This window comes from Panthera uncia, chromosome B1 (assembly GCF_023721935.1).
Source record: "Panthera uncia isolate 11264 chromosome B1, Puncia_PCG_1.0, whole genome shotgun sequence".
NCBI lineage: Eukaryota > Metazoa > Chordata > Mammalia > Carnivora > Felidae > Panthera > Panthera uncia.
In genome coordinates, this window is record NC_064811.1 from 162,167,763 (window position 1) to 162,183,355 (window position 15,593).

The window sequence follows — 15,593 nt, forward strand, 5'->3', positions numbered from 1 at the left end:
CTAATTTGCTGGGTCCAGCAAGGTGAAAAGATGATGGACCAAGGTGGCTTCATCTTTTTCATGTCTTAAAATCAAAGTGAAACCTCAGAATGCTGCACCCGTAGGAGTGTATCCCGTCAAATGATCTGCTGGTGGGAGGTACAAACCTGCTTTTTGTTCATTTCATCCTCTGAATTCTAGGTTTTTCTCTTTATGTATCATTTCCACAGGCTGTACCACATAGAATTTTGACTTTAAATCCCTTGAATGTCTCCTTGCTTTCTAAATATTATTTTTAGGACCCTGGCAGTTTTCTAGAGAAAGTAAGTACTCAGCTATAGCTCATTTTAGGTAGCTTATCTTCACCTGGACAGAATGAAAAACTTTTGTTTCATTTTTGGATTTCTCACTTGTCATTTATAAATGTCCATGCAAAACTTGTGAATTGTCACAAGTGGCCGCAAATAATAAAACATTAAGTTATGTAAACAATAGTCCTTATGAAGTGCCATTTTTAGAACTTGCTACCCAGTTTCCTTCCTTTGCTTAGGAAGTCTGCCTTGCAACTTTTGCAACTTGTGGATTATCCGCTCAAAGGGTAAAATTATTTATTTGTAGTTGGATAAATAGAATTAATTGGAATAATTTATTGTATTAAGCTGAATTAAAACTTATTATTTGTGAGTAATATATACACATAAAGCAATTCTTTTGCTGGCCAAAGAAGCCTTTGTCCATTTGGTGTTTGGGCCTTAACTGTTGGTAAGGTTATTGCCCAGAAGGGACTCTTGAATCTTTTTTTTTTTTTTTTTTTTTTTCCTTTCTTGACTTTCTGTGTTAGCCTATGCTGGAAATTACTGTGATTTTTTTCCTTAGAATCAGTGTCAAGCCTAAAATACTACTCTTCCTTCACTGTATCATATCTATGAAGAATGACAAGAAAGGAGAAAATTAATGGCATGAATTTTAAAGTTTTTATCTCTTTCATCAGGGAAGATGAAGTTTGATAGATAGGTAAATGTTTAGGGCTTCTGGGAAGTGGGTCTACAATGCAATGAGGCTGGGGAGATGGAGCTCTAAAATTAAAAAAGCATGTGAAAATATGATGATTTTAAGGGGAAGTATTTCTAGTTTTGTTGTTGCTGCTGTTTTTCCAGTTGACAGGCAGATTTTGCTGTTTCAATATAAAGAAAACACTTGATGGTGGATGATTTTATTCAGCCATTTAAAATACGAAATTATGATGTGACATATTCTATAACTGGGTTCCCATTCATGTGGGAAGTCGACTAAAGGGAAAAAATAATGTAATGACTTGTTTGTTGGTGAAAATGAGGCAGGCAGTTTTGATCTAAATATTTTGAAATGAATTCAATTTATCTAGGCCCCACGGAAAACTTACAATATTTTCTTCCAATCTATTCAGTTATATCAGACATTAGCTTTTCAGGTAGCCATTGTCCTGTAGCAGAAAGAGCAAAGGTTTCTATTCCTGTTTTGTTGGTGGACTAGGTTTGTTTTAAAGCTCTCTAAAGTCAGTGGCTAAAATAGCTGAAGCCTTTTTCCATGGGCTTTGGCTGTGAAAGCTGGAGGTAATGCCTTTCTCTGTGGCTTTTCAATAGAATTTTTTCAAATATTAGTAATTTTTTTCTGGAGTTACTTAAGAAAAAACTGTTTTAGTCATTAACTTAAAATGTTTATTTTTTTTGCGCATATATTGAATTTTACTTACAGAGACAGTATTAAAATACTGTTAATTTAAAATAAATTAAAATTTATTGGAAAGTTGGAAACATTTTATATCTGGAAAGAGAGAGAGAGGGGTTAATCAACAGTCAGAAGCAAAGTTTGGTGAGGAACCCAACTACGTCTACAAAATGAGAACATGCCTAAGTGTTTAGTCCTCACTAACAGTCCTCATGAACTGTTCAGTCCTCATGAACAGTAGTGCAAATGCCATATTAGGCACATGAATCAACGAAAAAAGAGATGGCAGCTGACAATGACTTTCCCTGGTTATGGTTTCTGGCTGCTTTCAGTAGCCTTTTGTACTTCATGTACTACATGTGGACAGACACCAGACTTAAGTCAGTCATAATTCTCAAGTGCTTCTCACACTACCCTTCCACGACTTCCTGAATAACAGATCTTTAGCTAGGGGCTGGCTCATAGAAGACAGAGGGTTTAGCAGGTGAGTGTCTTATGCATATCAAATGTAGAGCTTCAAGAATCACAGACATCTCTGTACATGTCTTATTAAATTAGTAGAACCCTCAGGGATAGTGTGAGCTATTGCCTTAAGCCCTGGAGGTCTTTCAGTCATGAAGTTGGAAGTGCTAGTCATTTCTGTGCCTGTCCTCATTACCCCTTGCTCTCTGTTTATGTCTAGGTTTTGATTAGGGCTCATTTTAGATGCTAATGAGGAACAAACTATTGAGACAGAACAGTTTGAATATCTGTATAGGGGAGAGAGTACTAGTCCTTATTTGATTGGCTAGTGTCTTTTCAAGTATTCAGACATTAAAATAGCCAACAGCAATAATACATTTAAATAAAATTGGCTTCCCCTAATTAAAATGATTAAAACAAATATTAAGCATTGGAAAACAGCCAACATTTTTTCTTGTTTACCTGTTTAATAAGGTATAATTTATATAAAGTACACAAATCTTAAGTACTTACAACACAATGAAGTTTTACATGAAAATGCCCATGTAATCACTACACAGATCAACATTCAGAACATGTCTAGCACCAAAAGAGGCTCCCTATCTACCCCTCTTTCACAGTTAATACCCTTTCCCCCTGAAATAACCACTATTCTCACCTCTAATCTGATCCAACTTCTTGGATTAGTTTTGCCTGTTTTTGAACTTCACATAAATGGTGTTATAGGATATGCATTCTTTTGTGTCTGACTTCTTTCACTAAGTCTGTGAGATTGATTTATGTTGCTGCATATAGCAGTGATTTATTTTTTTTGTTATTGTATAGTCTTCTGTTGTATGACGATATTACAATTTATTGATTCTACTGTTGATGGACAATTTGTGTTTTCTAATTTTTAGCTATAATGAATAAACCTTCTCTAATATAGATAAATATTCTTGTATGTATTTTCTGGTGGAAATATCTGTTCTTGAATTACTGGGTCATAGTGTAGGCATATGTTTATCTTTAGAATACACTAATCAGTTTTCCAAATTGGTTATGTCAGTTTAGACTCCCACCAGCAATGCATGTGAGTGCCAGTTGCTTCACATCATTACCAACACTGGTATTGTTAGCAACCAATTTAACATTTAAAAAAAATGCTAGCTCTAATTTAAAAATATAATTTTTATGTCTCCCAGAACTCAGTTACTTGTTTTTAAGTGAATTTTTAATTCACCAAATGATATCATTGAGTGCCTGTTGGGTTCAAAAGTACTTTATTGTGCTAAGGGGTCTGTAAGAGAATTAAAAATAAACCTTACTTTTATGGGTTTACCATATCCCACTAGGGTGCTATAGAGAACAGGCCATCAGCAGTGCAAGTCAGGATATGATGAAGTGCCATAATCAATAGTGTCTTCAACACGTCTTGATAGCAGAACTGTGTCCTCAGCTGAATTTTAAAATGCATTTGCTTGTCTCTAGTGTCTTTTCACTTTTCCTTCAGCACTGCAATGTCATTAACTTTGTACTTTCCAGGATACCTCACTGTGCCAACCCATCTAGCTAATGGTAGCACTCTGTACTCTGGATCTGTCTCCCTAAAAGTACTCTGCCTTTCTCCTCTGTGTTGTCAGAATTGATTCCCCAAAATCTTGCTTATGAGTCAGGTAAATTATGTTTGGTTAAAATTGGACAGTGGTTCATTTAAGTGACCTCCTCCAGGGAGTGTTTCCTTTTGAAAATGGATTCCAGGTGAATAGTGTCTTAGGTCAAAGGAGTTAACCATTGATGCTTAGACTTTTGATGTTTTCAGGCAAATGGAGAATTTTGAGAAGTACACTTTATAAATTGCACGTTAAGGGAAGGTGTCCACTCCACCTACATTTAAAGCTCTAATAGGGGAATGACTAAAAAATAAGGCAGAAATTCTAAATAAGTCCCATGTAAGGATGAATTGGCCCTGATATATATCCATTGGTTTGGACCACTTATTCTAAATGGATTAGATGAGTAACATCTCAGATGTGTTGAAGTTTTATAAATATCCATAAAATGCCACTTTAGATCTAATATTCTAACAACTTTTCTTTATACTCATTATAGTATTAAAAGACCTAGTGTCCTTTTGTTTTTCACAGTTAATATAGTACTTAGTGTGGAAAGTCAAATGTTTCTTTAATGTTCAGTTAAGACCTGGGATAATGATAAGAGTTCTGGTCTACCACTAGAACTTACATTGTACCTCTCTGATTAGAATTCTTACATAACATATCAAGATGCCTTTAGACTTCAAAAAGCATTGTTCAGGTGAGAAGATATGGTGATAATTGTATTCAGTTTATTTTTCTTTCATTTTTTGAGACTAAAACCTATACATACACCGGAGTTACTTTTAGAAAACTAAGTAACATTGTATAATTTTCCTAGTATAGGAATGCATATCTTTTGTTAAATCCATTTCTAGATACTTTTATATTTTAGATGATGTAGTCAATGGCCTCTTTTTTTAATATTTCATTTTCTGACTCTTTGTGCTGGTGTATTGAAATACAATTGACTTTCCATATTGAATTTTGTATCTAGTAACCCTGTTAAACACTCCTATTTATTATATATTTTATCTGTGTTTTCTTCTGGGCTTTTTACAGATATAATCACACATCAGTAAATAATGACTATTTTATTTTTTCTTTGCCATTCCTTATAATTTTAATTTCTTTTTCTTGCCCTACTCTATAGGCTTGGATCTTGAGTACAGTGTTTGAAGGGAGTGGTCATGGGCATCTTTATCTTATTTCTGATCCCAAAGGGAAAACTTTTAACATTTTACTAGGAAGTATGATGCCTGTGGTTGGGTTTTTATAAATACCAGACTAAGGAAGTTGCCTCCCATTCCTGGTTGTTAAAAGTTTTTATCCTGATTGATGATGGATTTTATCACACACTTTTTCTTTTTCTGTCATACTGTCTCTTTCATGGGAAGGTGGCAATACTGACCCATGCTCATTAAGACATGATCTTTTAGATTGTTTGATACTACCTGGGATGGGTTCCAGGCAGATCCTTTTACTCTTTGTCTTGGCTGATTAATGCTGGAAGAATTGATGTTTACAGTTCCCTAAGGCTTCCTTTTTGTGCTGGTGGAAATCTGGTTCTGAGCAAGCTCATTATCATCACAGTACATTTTGGGTTTTTGTTTTATAATTTTTTTTCCCCTACATCTAGCCTAGGCTTGAGTCTTTTCAGGTGACCAAATGTTTGCACTTAATCAGAGAAAATGAACACCTGTTACTGGAAGAAAAACAGAGTATGGGTGAATTGGAAATATCATCCTCATCCTTCTGTTCTGAGCCAGAATGGAGACATTGAAGAATACTTAGTGCCAACTCTCATTCTAAGAAAGGGAACACAACAGCTTTTACAAGGTTGAGGTCCTTGCCATGAGAGCCAGACTTTAGGTGTCTGTTATTAGAGATATCTTTTAAACTCAAAGTTCTCTAATAATCAGTTTTAGTGAAAATAAACAGAAGTCCAAAGGATAAATGAAAGATACTCAAATATTATTTTCTCTAGCTCTGTTCTTTTGGGTACTAAAAGTAGAACCACTTCTATTCACACATTAAAGAAATACAAATATTTACTGAATGCCTGATGTGTGCCAGGCACTGTTCTAGGAGCTTAGGAATCTGTGATGAATTAACACAGATAAGGATTTTACTTTCATGGAGTTTATGTTCTAGTGGGGAGAATAGACAATAAGCAAGAGATATGTTAGAGAGTATGAGTGCCAAGCAGAGAATTAAAATAAGGTATGTTATATCGTGACCAGTGCTTCTTTTGATTGGGTGATCCAAGAAGGCTTCTTTAAGAAGTTGATATTTAAAATGAATTCAGATAGGCGATGAAGGAGCGAGCATTACAGGGTGGGCTAGATAGGGTGCAGAGACACACAGGGCAGTGGGAGCAGCTCTTGTAAAGGCTTCCAGGAAAGAATGGGCTCCATATCTTTGAGGAACAACAACAAAAAAGCATAGTAGGTGAGGGGTCTGTGGGTGGGAAATGAGGTTGGAAGGAGTTAGGGTCAGTTACCTAGTTCTGTGGTTCGTAGCCCCAGGCTTTATGTTAGAAATGTCTACAGGAACTTGAAAACTTACCTGGATCTTACTCCAGACAAATTAAATTGGAGTCTCTGAGGTGGAGCCTGGCATTTTTTTTGTTGTTGGTTTTTTTTTGTTCCCAAGGGAATTCTAGTCTATTATACAGTCAGTAATTCAGGCTTTTGAAAAGTTAAGGAATTTTATCTTAAAATCATGGGAATATCAGTGGAGTCCTTTAACAAAGGGAATATGATTTGTTTTATGCTTTTGAAAGGTCTTGCTGACTTCTTTGTGGAAAAGGGGTTAGAAGAGCACAGCCCCAAAGAAGGGGGGTGGTCCTCAGGAGGCTATGGCCTGACCTCAGGGGTGGGGCTGGAGAGAAGTCATCAGCTGGGCCACACACTGGAGATTGTTACACTGGAGGGGTGCAGAGGGAGTGGGTGAGGCCAGAAGAGAAATCAAGCATCACAGAGGATGAACAATCAAGTGGATGGTAGCTCCATATACTGGGATGGGGAAGCCCGAGTTTGAGGAGGAAAATTACAAGTTTGGCAGTAGACATGTTAAGTGAAGTAAACACTTTAGCTGAAGTTTAAGTAAAGTTTTGTGGGTGTGCAGAACACAGAAGGATCAAATCAGGATGGGAAGTTCCCAGTGGAAACAGTATTATTTGAAGGAGCAGGTATATGGTGACAGAGCTGTGGAGAAACACCTACCAGGCTTCAACAGCCATGGTGTGCAGCCATGTGGGAGGGTAGGAGAACAGTGTGGTAGGATCCCTGGGTGTGGGGACCAGTGTGGCCAGGGAAGAGGCTGAGAGGGTAGGTTGGAGTGTTGGGCAGGATGGCTTAAGTCTCTGTGAGCCACTGGGAGTTAGTGACTTCACTGGGAATCTGAGGTGTAGAGGGTCCTGAGTAGACTTGAGTGGTTAGGAGACTTGGTCCAGGGATCCTGAAACATGGATGAAAGGAATGAGCAGGGGGTAGAGAGAGCATGTAGGAGGCTGCCATTGTAGGTCATGGTGGGGCTCATGAATGAGGACCTGAAGTAGGGCAGTGGCTGTGGGAATGGCAGAGAGGAGATAGATGCAAGGGAGAGAAGTGTGATGACTGGATGGTGCTTGTGGAGGATGAGCTTTCACAGAGCCGGAACAGAGGTGACTCCAGGTTGTCTAGGACATGCTAATTGCTTCTATATACTGAAATGGTTTTGTTTCTTTCCCTTCTTGGAAAAGGGAAATTCGAAATATTTTGTATGTGGGTGTGTGTGAGTCTAAATAATTTGTATGAAATGAGCAAGGCAGCCTAATTAGAAGACATACTTCAGATGACCACAGATGGCCCTTTGAAAGTTGCAGATTGAATGAACCATGTTAAAGCCCCAGCTCCATTTCATATAACTCACCAGGGTCCCAGTGTGTCTGATTGGGCTGCGGGAGGACCACAGTGCTCAGGGAGTGGCCACAGCCATGTTCCTCCCTGACAGCCCTCGTTTGTCAAGTGAGGCCTCAGTGTGGGCCTGGGGGGAGCTCCAGCAAGAGGAGCTCAGGAGGACAGGGGTCTTGGGGTGGAGGATGAGGTGGGTGTGAAGACACTAGGAATCAGGAGTGAGAAATGTGGGAATTAGGGGTCTCACCCTTGAGTAGCGACCCCTCCCCACCCCACTGGGCTCAGGCCCTCCTCACTTCCTTGTCTCCTTGGCCCCTGCTGGCTTCTCTCCTCCCTGTGCCATCTGGTGCTTGCATCAGCCTCGCTCACCTTGTTGGCTCACTGAAAGCAGAATTAGCTCCACATGTATTCCTTTTGCTCATGACCTTGTTATGGTTTCTAGTAACAAGGCAAATAGGGTGCAATCCTTTTCTTTTGTGCTGCCTGCCCCTTCCCCCACTTCTCTGTTTGCCATTGTAAAGGAAGAGAAGGCTTGCATATATATCCTGATCATTGGGCCCCAGCACAATGGCCTGAAGGAAACTTGAGCAGCATTTGGACTGGAATTCTTTCATGGGCTCTGCAATACAGTGGAGGGAGCCCAGTGGGGCTAAGAAGAGGGACTAATGAATGAGGAATAGCCTCCACTCTTATTTTTAGTCTGATTCTTATCAATCTCCAATCTTACTATGCTTGTTTATAACAAAACATTTATCTGATATATCCCCAAATCAAGCTCTAAAATTTACATATTTATTTTCAGTCATTTTTATTTTATAGAATACAACAGGTGTGCAAAAAAAAAAAAGTCCATAGACCACAACTGTATTGATTAGTGAATAATTAGAAAATAAAGTCCTGTGGACAGAGCGTTGCCAGCCTACCCGAAGCCTCCCATAGTCGCTTCCTGATCATATCCCTTCCTCCTCCCACAGGTAACCATTCTTGTTTTTATAGTAATTTTCTTGCTTTAGAAAAGAATCTCACCACTCTGTAAATATTATCATTTGGTTTTCCTTGGATTTGAATCATATATAAATGGAGTCACACTGTACATCTTCTTTTGTGGCTTGCTTCTTTGTTCCACATTAGGTTCCCAAGATGCATTTATTTTGTTGTGTTTAGCTGTAGTTTGTTAAATTCTGCTGCCATATAGTATTTCATTGAATGAAAATATGACATTGTGTTTATCTACTTCTTAAGGTTGTTAGCAGTTTTGGGAATACAGATGATACAGGTGTGAACATTCTTAGGCCTACGCCCAGTGCATGCCAGCATGACTTTCTCTGTCAGCTGAGGAAGGGGACGTGCTGGCTCTGGGATGGGCTTCTCTTCCCTCTACCCTGTTTCCAAATTTTCATATGTCTTTGTCAACACTTAGTATTGTCATACCTTTTTTTTTTTTCTAAACAAGGGTGTGTATTCATCTCTCTCTGTGGTTTTACTTTGCTTTTCTCTGTTTTCTAGTGAGATTGATCACTTTTTCATATATTTATGGCCATATAAATTTCTTCTTCTGTGAAGTGGACAATTTTCCTGTTGTGTTGTCTACCTCTTTTGAATTGTTTGCAGAGCTCCTTATACATTATGGATCCTAGTCTTCTGTTATACAGATGGCTAATCTTTTCTCCCACTATATGACTTGTCTTAACTCTCCTGTGGTGTCTCTTGATAAACAGAAAATTTAAATTTTGATAGGATCAGATTTATAAATCATTTCCTTTATGGCTTATGCTTTTTGCACCTAAGGTATTCTTCCCTATCCTAAGGGCATGAAGATATTTTCTTTCTCTTTCCTTTTTGCCTTTTGAGCCCCTTCATCCATTACTCTCACCCCTTTTACCTCTGGCAGCCACCAATCTGTTCTATGTCACCATGAACTTGGGTTTTGTTTTTTGTATACATCACAATTTCTTCACCCATTCATCTATTGATGAATACTTAGATTGTTTCCATATCTTGGCTATTATAAACATTGCTGTAGTGAACATGGGGATGCATGTATATGTTTAAGTTAGTGCTTTTGCTTTTTTCAGATAAATACAAATAGAATTGCTGAATTTTATGGTAGTTCTATTTTTAATATTTTGAAGAAACTCTATACTATTTTACATAGTGGCTGCACCAACTTACATTCCTACCAGTGGTACACAAGGGGTCCATTTTATCTACATCCTTGCTAACTTTTGTTATTTCTTGTTTTTTTTTTTTTTTTTTTTTTGATAATAGCCATCCTGACAGGTGTGAGGTGATATCTCATTGTGGTTTGATTTGCATTTCCCTGATAGTTAATGATGCTGAGCATTTTTCATGTGCTTTTTGGCTCTCTGTGTCTTCTTTGGGGAAATGTCTATTGGGATCTTCTGACCTTTAAGAAAAATTTTTTTAATGTTTATTTTATTCTTTTGAGAGAGACAGAGTGCAAGTAGGAGAGGGGTAGAGGGCGGGAGACACAGAATAGGAAGCAGGCTCCAGGCTCTGAGCTGTTAGCACAGATCGCGAAGCAGGGCTCAAACTCAGGAGCTGTGAGATCATGACCTGAGCTGAAATTGGATGCTTTACTGACTGAGCCACCCAGGCACCCCTGACCTTTTTAAAATTGGACTTTTTTGTCTTTGTTACTGAGTTATAGGAATCCTCCATGTAATTTGGATTTTATCTCCATGCCAGGTATATGATTTGCAAGTATTTTCTCCCATTCAGTAGGTTGCCTTTTTATTTTGTTGATGGTTTTCTCAGCTGTACAAAACCTTTTGAGTATGATGTAGTACCACTTAATTTATTTTTGCTTTTATTGCTTTTAGTGTCAGACTTAAAAAATCACTGCCAAGAACTATGTCAGGGAGCTTATCACCTATGTTTTCTTCTAGGAGTTTTATTGTTTTAGGTCTTACATTCATGTTTTTAATTCATTTTTGAGTTAATGTTTGTGTATGGTATGAGATAGTAGTCAAGTTTTATTCTTTTGCTTGTGGCTGTCTAGTTTTCCCAACACCATTTATTGAAGAGGCAGTCCTTTCCACATTGTATGTGTATTCTTGCCTTCTTTGTTGTAAATTAATTGACCGTATATGTGTGGGTTTATTTCTGAGCTCACTATTCTGTTCCATCCGTCTTTGTATCTGTTTTTTATTTATTTTTTAATGTTTATTTTTGAGAGAGACAGAGATGGAATGTGAGTGGGGGAGGGGCTGAGAGAGAGGGAGACACAGAATCCAAAGCAGGCTTCAGGTTCTGAACTGTCAGCACAGAGCCCGATGTGGGGCTCAAATTCACAAGCCATGAGATCATAAACTGAGCTGAAGTTGGACGATTAACTGACTGAGCCACTCAGGCACCTCTGTATCTGTTTGTTATGCCAGTACTATACTATTTTGTTTACTATAGCTTTGTGATGTAGTTTTTAAAAATTTCCTTTATTTTAGACACAGAGAGAATGGGGGGGGGCACGAGAGGGGCAGAGAGAGGGAGAGAGAGAGAGAGGGAGGGAGAGAGAGAGAATCTTAAACAGGCCCCACACTTAACATGGATCCCAGTGCAAGACTCCATCCCATGACCCTGGGATCAGGACCTAAAATGAAATCAAGAGTTGGATGCTCAACCGACTGAGCCACCCAGGTACCTTTGTGATGTAGTTTGAAATCAAGGAATGAAGATATTTTTTATATTAAACTGTATATGTAATGTATTTTCTATATTATATTATATAAATCAATTTAATATATTTTGTATATTAAATCATTTTCTGTATTAAACTTAGCCTTTCATGTTTGGGTATGAAATTCATCTGAAATTAATTTGTGTGTGTAATGTAAGATAAAGATCAAAGTTTATTTGTTCTGTATGGATACACAATCATCCCTGTTCCATTTATTGAAAGAGACTATTGTTCCTACTCTGTGAGATATCATACATCCTTTTGAGTGCGAGTCCATTTCTGAGCATTCTAGTCTATTCTGTTGGTCTGTTCTATGCTTATACCACACTGGCTTAATTTTTTAAAAAAAGTTCTGTTATCTGACAAGACATTCTTGTTCTTCAAGAGTCTTGACTTGTCTGGGCCCTTTACATTTCCATGTAAAGTTTTAGAATCAAGTTAATCAAATTTATGCCTCCCCACCCCCGCCAATACAGTTTTGGGATTTCAATTGGGACTGCATTGAATCTATGAGTTAATTTGGTGCCAATAGATAATCTTTACACTACTAAGTCTTTCTCTGAGTCTTTTTAAATATCTTACTAAAGTCTTATAATTTTTTCTTCAGATCTTCAGAAGTCTTACATATCTTTTGTTAGATCTATTGCTAGGTACTTCATATCTTTAAAAACTTTTTTTAATGTTTATTTATTTTTGAGAGAAAGAGAGAGACAGAGTGTGAGTGGGGGAGGGGCAGAGAGAGAGGGAGACACAGAATCCGAAGCAGGCTCCAGGCTCTGAGCTGTCAGCACAGAGCCCGAAGTGGGACTTGAACTGAGGAACAGCAAGATCATGACCTGAGCCAATGTCAGAGGCTTAACTGATTGAGCCACCCAGGCCCCCCATAGGCACTTCATATTTTTTACACTCTTGCAAATATTACCTTTTTTAAGCTGTTATATAGAAATGTAGTTGGTTTTCTATATAGCTAATTGATTTACTGCATTTGAGAACTATTCTAACAGCTTATCTATAAATACCTTTGGATAGTCTATGAACATAATCATATCATTTGTGAATAATGACAGCTTTGTTTCTACCTTTCCAATCCTTATTTATTTATTTGTTTTATGCCACCGATGCTGGCTAGTTCCCCAGTTTTCTGTTGAATAGAAATGCTGATGGTGGGCATCCTTGTTTCTAATTTCAAAGGGAAATTCTCTGCATGTAGTATGATATTTCCTGTAGATAACCTAATAATGAGGAAAGAAGTGAACTTCTATTCCTGCTTTCCTCAGGGGTTTAAGTCATGAATAGTGAATATTAATATATTTTCTGCATTTATTGAGATAATTATATGATTTTTCTGTTTAGACCATTAATGTGAGAAATTAAATTCCTGATTTCAGCATGTTAAACCAACTTAGCACCTGGGATAAAATCAACTTGATAATATATATATTACTGGATTCAGTTTGCTAAAATTTTGAGTGGGGGGTTTGTGTCTATGGTCATGAAAGAGATAAGTTTGTAATTTACCTTTTTCATACTAATAGGGTTAAAATAAGCCATTGAAATATTTTAATTTCATTCTGAATTTCTCTGAGGAATAAAAATTAAGTTTTTTTTTTTTTTTTTTTTTTTTTTTTTGTGATGTAGAAGGCACAGTTGCATTGAAACAGAACTACTTACCCATTGCAGGTAGGTCAAGGAATATCAAATACTTGGAAACTGATTTCCTCTGGAAAATTTCAAATCATGTTCAGAATGTTTTGGTTTGGTGACTAATGAGAAAATTCCTTTATGTAAATTGTTTCATGGAAAAAAATTCATTTCAAAATATCTTGACAAGAATGTTGGTGACATATATGTAATGCCCTTATTTTTTGATAAAGCAATTTTTTTTGAGAATTAGATTTAAAATGTGCTCATTATTCCATTTCATTCTCTAATGTCAGTATGGAAAAAAAATTTCTTGTCTTAGATAACCATGAAACTAATAATTTGAATATTGAGTCAATAATTGAGTAGTGAAGTTTCTAAAAATAGTTCTCAGTTTTAGAATCTAAAGACAAGTGTTGCAAGTTCAGAGTAAAATCTATATGAAAGCCACATGATGTAAAATATATAATTTTGACTGATGTTAATTAACTTTCTAAATTATACATATTCCTTTTTTCTGCATTTACATATTCTTTTTTCAAGAATGTTCTCAGGGTGCCTGGGTGGCTCAGTCAGTTGAGCGTCTGACTTTGACTCTGGTCACGTTCTCATACTTCACGGGTTCGAGCCCCACGTTGGACTCTGTACTGACTGCTTGGAGCCTGGAGCCTGCTTCAGATTCTGTGTCTCCCTCTCTCTCTCTGCCTCTTCCCCCCACTTGTGTGCTTGCTCTCTCTCAAAAATAAGTAAATAAACATTTAAAGAAAATAGGAATGTTCAGAAACCACCTGGAAACCCTGATGCTATAACTTACTTAGCTACAGGGACTCTTGGATCCCTAATTATTAAAAAAAACAAATTTCTCAGATAGTGGTGGGGAGCGAAAAGAGCCAAGCAGTCAACCTGAGAAAAGGGTTCTTGCCTCACAGGAGTGAGCTATACAGGGGTGTGTGTGTGTGTGTGTGTGTGCGCGCGCGCGCGGGTGTGTGTTTTAGTAGTTTTAATGTACACCTGAGGTATTAATATCATTTGTAGGAAACATGATATATACTAATCAAATGTTAGCTTTCCATTTGTGGTGGTAATAAGCTGATTAAAGAAATAAATACTAGAGTTTTAGAATGTGAGGAGATATTAGCAACCATGGAATCTAAGTTCCTTGTCCCAGAGATGAGACCAGGGAATTTGCCTAGGATCAGAAAGGGACTTATTATTAGAGTTGGGACTATATTTTTTCTTTATTCATTCCTTTATTCAACACAAATTTGTTGAGTATCTAGTATGTGTGAGATACTATTCTACATACTGGGGATATAGTGGTGAACAACTGAAGTCCTTCCTTCATGGCATTTATATTCCAAAGTAGGAAACTGGCAACAACAAAGAGCTATGTAATAAAATAACAGGCATTGAGAATTGGCAAGAAGAAAAATAAAGCAAGGAAAGGGAATAGAGATGACAGGGGGATGCTGTTTAGGGTAGGGTGGTCAAAAAAAGTCTCACTGAGGATATGACCTTTGAGCAAAACCTGAATGAAATGAGGGGTAAGCCCTGTGGGTATCTTACAGAATGTTTTAGAAAAAGAACAGAAATCTCTCGTGTTGGGTGTGTTCCCAGAATAGCAAGGCAGTCATTGTGGCTAAAGCAGGTAAGAAGGGGAGCGTGGTGGCTGTGAGGTGCGGGATGAGGCTGGGTGCCAGGTCATGGATGGGGACCATGGTAAGGACTCTGAGATTTATTCTAAGTGTGCAGGAAGACAGTGGAGAGTCGTGATCAGGAAAAATAACACAGTCTGCATTCAGTTTTGAAAGGTACACTCTGACTGGTGTAGGATAGTTGAAGAGAGACTAGAAAGGAAGAGGGATAGTGGTGAGGCTCCTGCAGTTTCATAGTGAGAGACCAAGGAGGCAGGGAATTGTGATTAGGGAGTAAAATAGTGACCACGTGGTGGCTTCCTGATATATTTTAAAGATAGAGCAATGAGATTTGTAGAAGACATAAGGGAAATCGTAGGCACCTCAACAATTTCGCCTGTTCCCTTTCACTGGACTAGACCATATGAGAATGCTTTTCTAGGATTTAATTTTAGTTTTCTTTTCTGAAGGATGTTCAAGTGATGGTTTAAGACTTTTTCTGGGCAGATGATCATTTTCATCTGTGGTGATGGAAGGTTTGTTTACAGCGCACCTGCCCACAGGTGTCACTGACTTTGTAGCTGATTTACTTTAAGTGTCTGCACCTGATTCAATTTTAGTTTATCTCTGGAAACTTCATAATGTTTTACTTTAATCTTTGCGTTGACCTGACAATTGCTAAGTCTTTTTGAGATTAGATTTGCTTCCAGGTAGTTGGTGCATTAATATGACTATTGTAGCTCTGCGTGTTGGCACTAAAGAAATTATCCTAGAAAAAAAAGAGAATCTATTAGTTTGTGCCTGCTTGCAGCAGATAGGAGCTTGCATACAGAACAGTCTCAATAATGCAGAGTTCCGATTGTGCCAGCTTGTTAAATGGACTAGAGAACAACACTATCAGAGAGCAGTCTCCTTCGCTGTGGTGCAGTGACCCTGAATCTTGACTCTGAATTGACGCCAAAGGCAGATCCATTGGATTTCATGAATATTGATCGTTGCC

The 15,593-nt window shown here is 37.7% G+C and overlaps 1 protein-coding gene across 3 annotated transcripts in view; it reads left to right on the forward strand.

Annotated features, from left to right (window-relative positions):
- CSGALNACT1 (chondroitin sulfate N-acetylgalactosaminyltransferase 1) overlaps window positions 1–15,593 on the forward strand; it is a 341,653-nt gene that overhangs the window by 187,024 nt on the left and 139,036 nt on the right. The gene's annotated exons all lie outside the window — the stretch shown is intronic.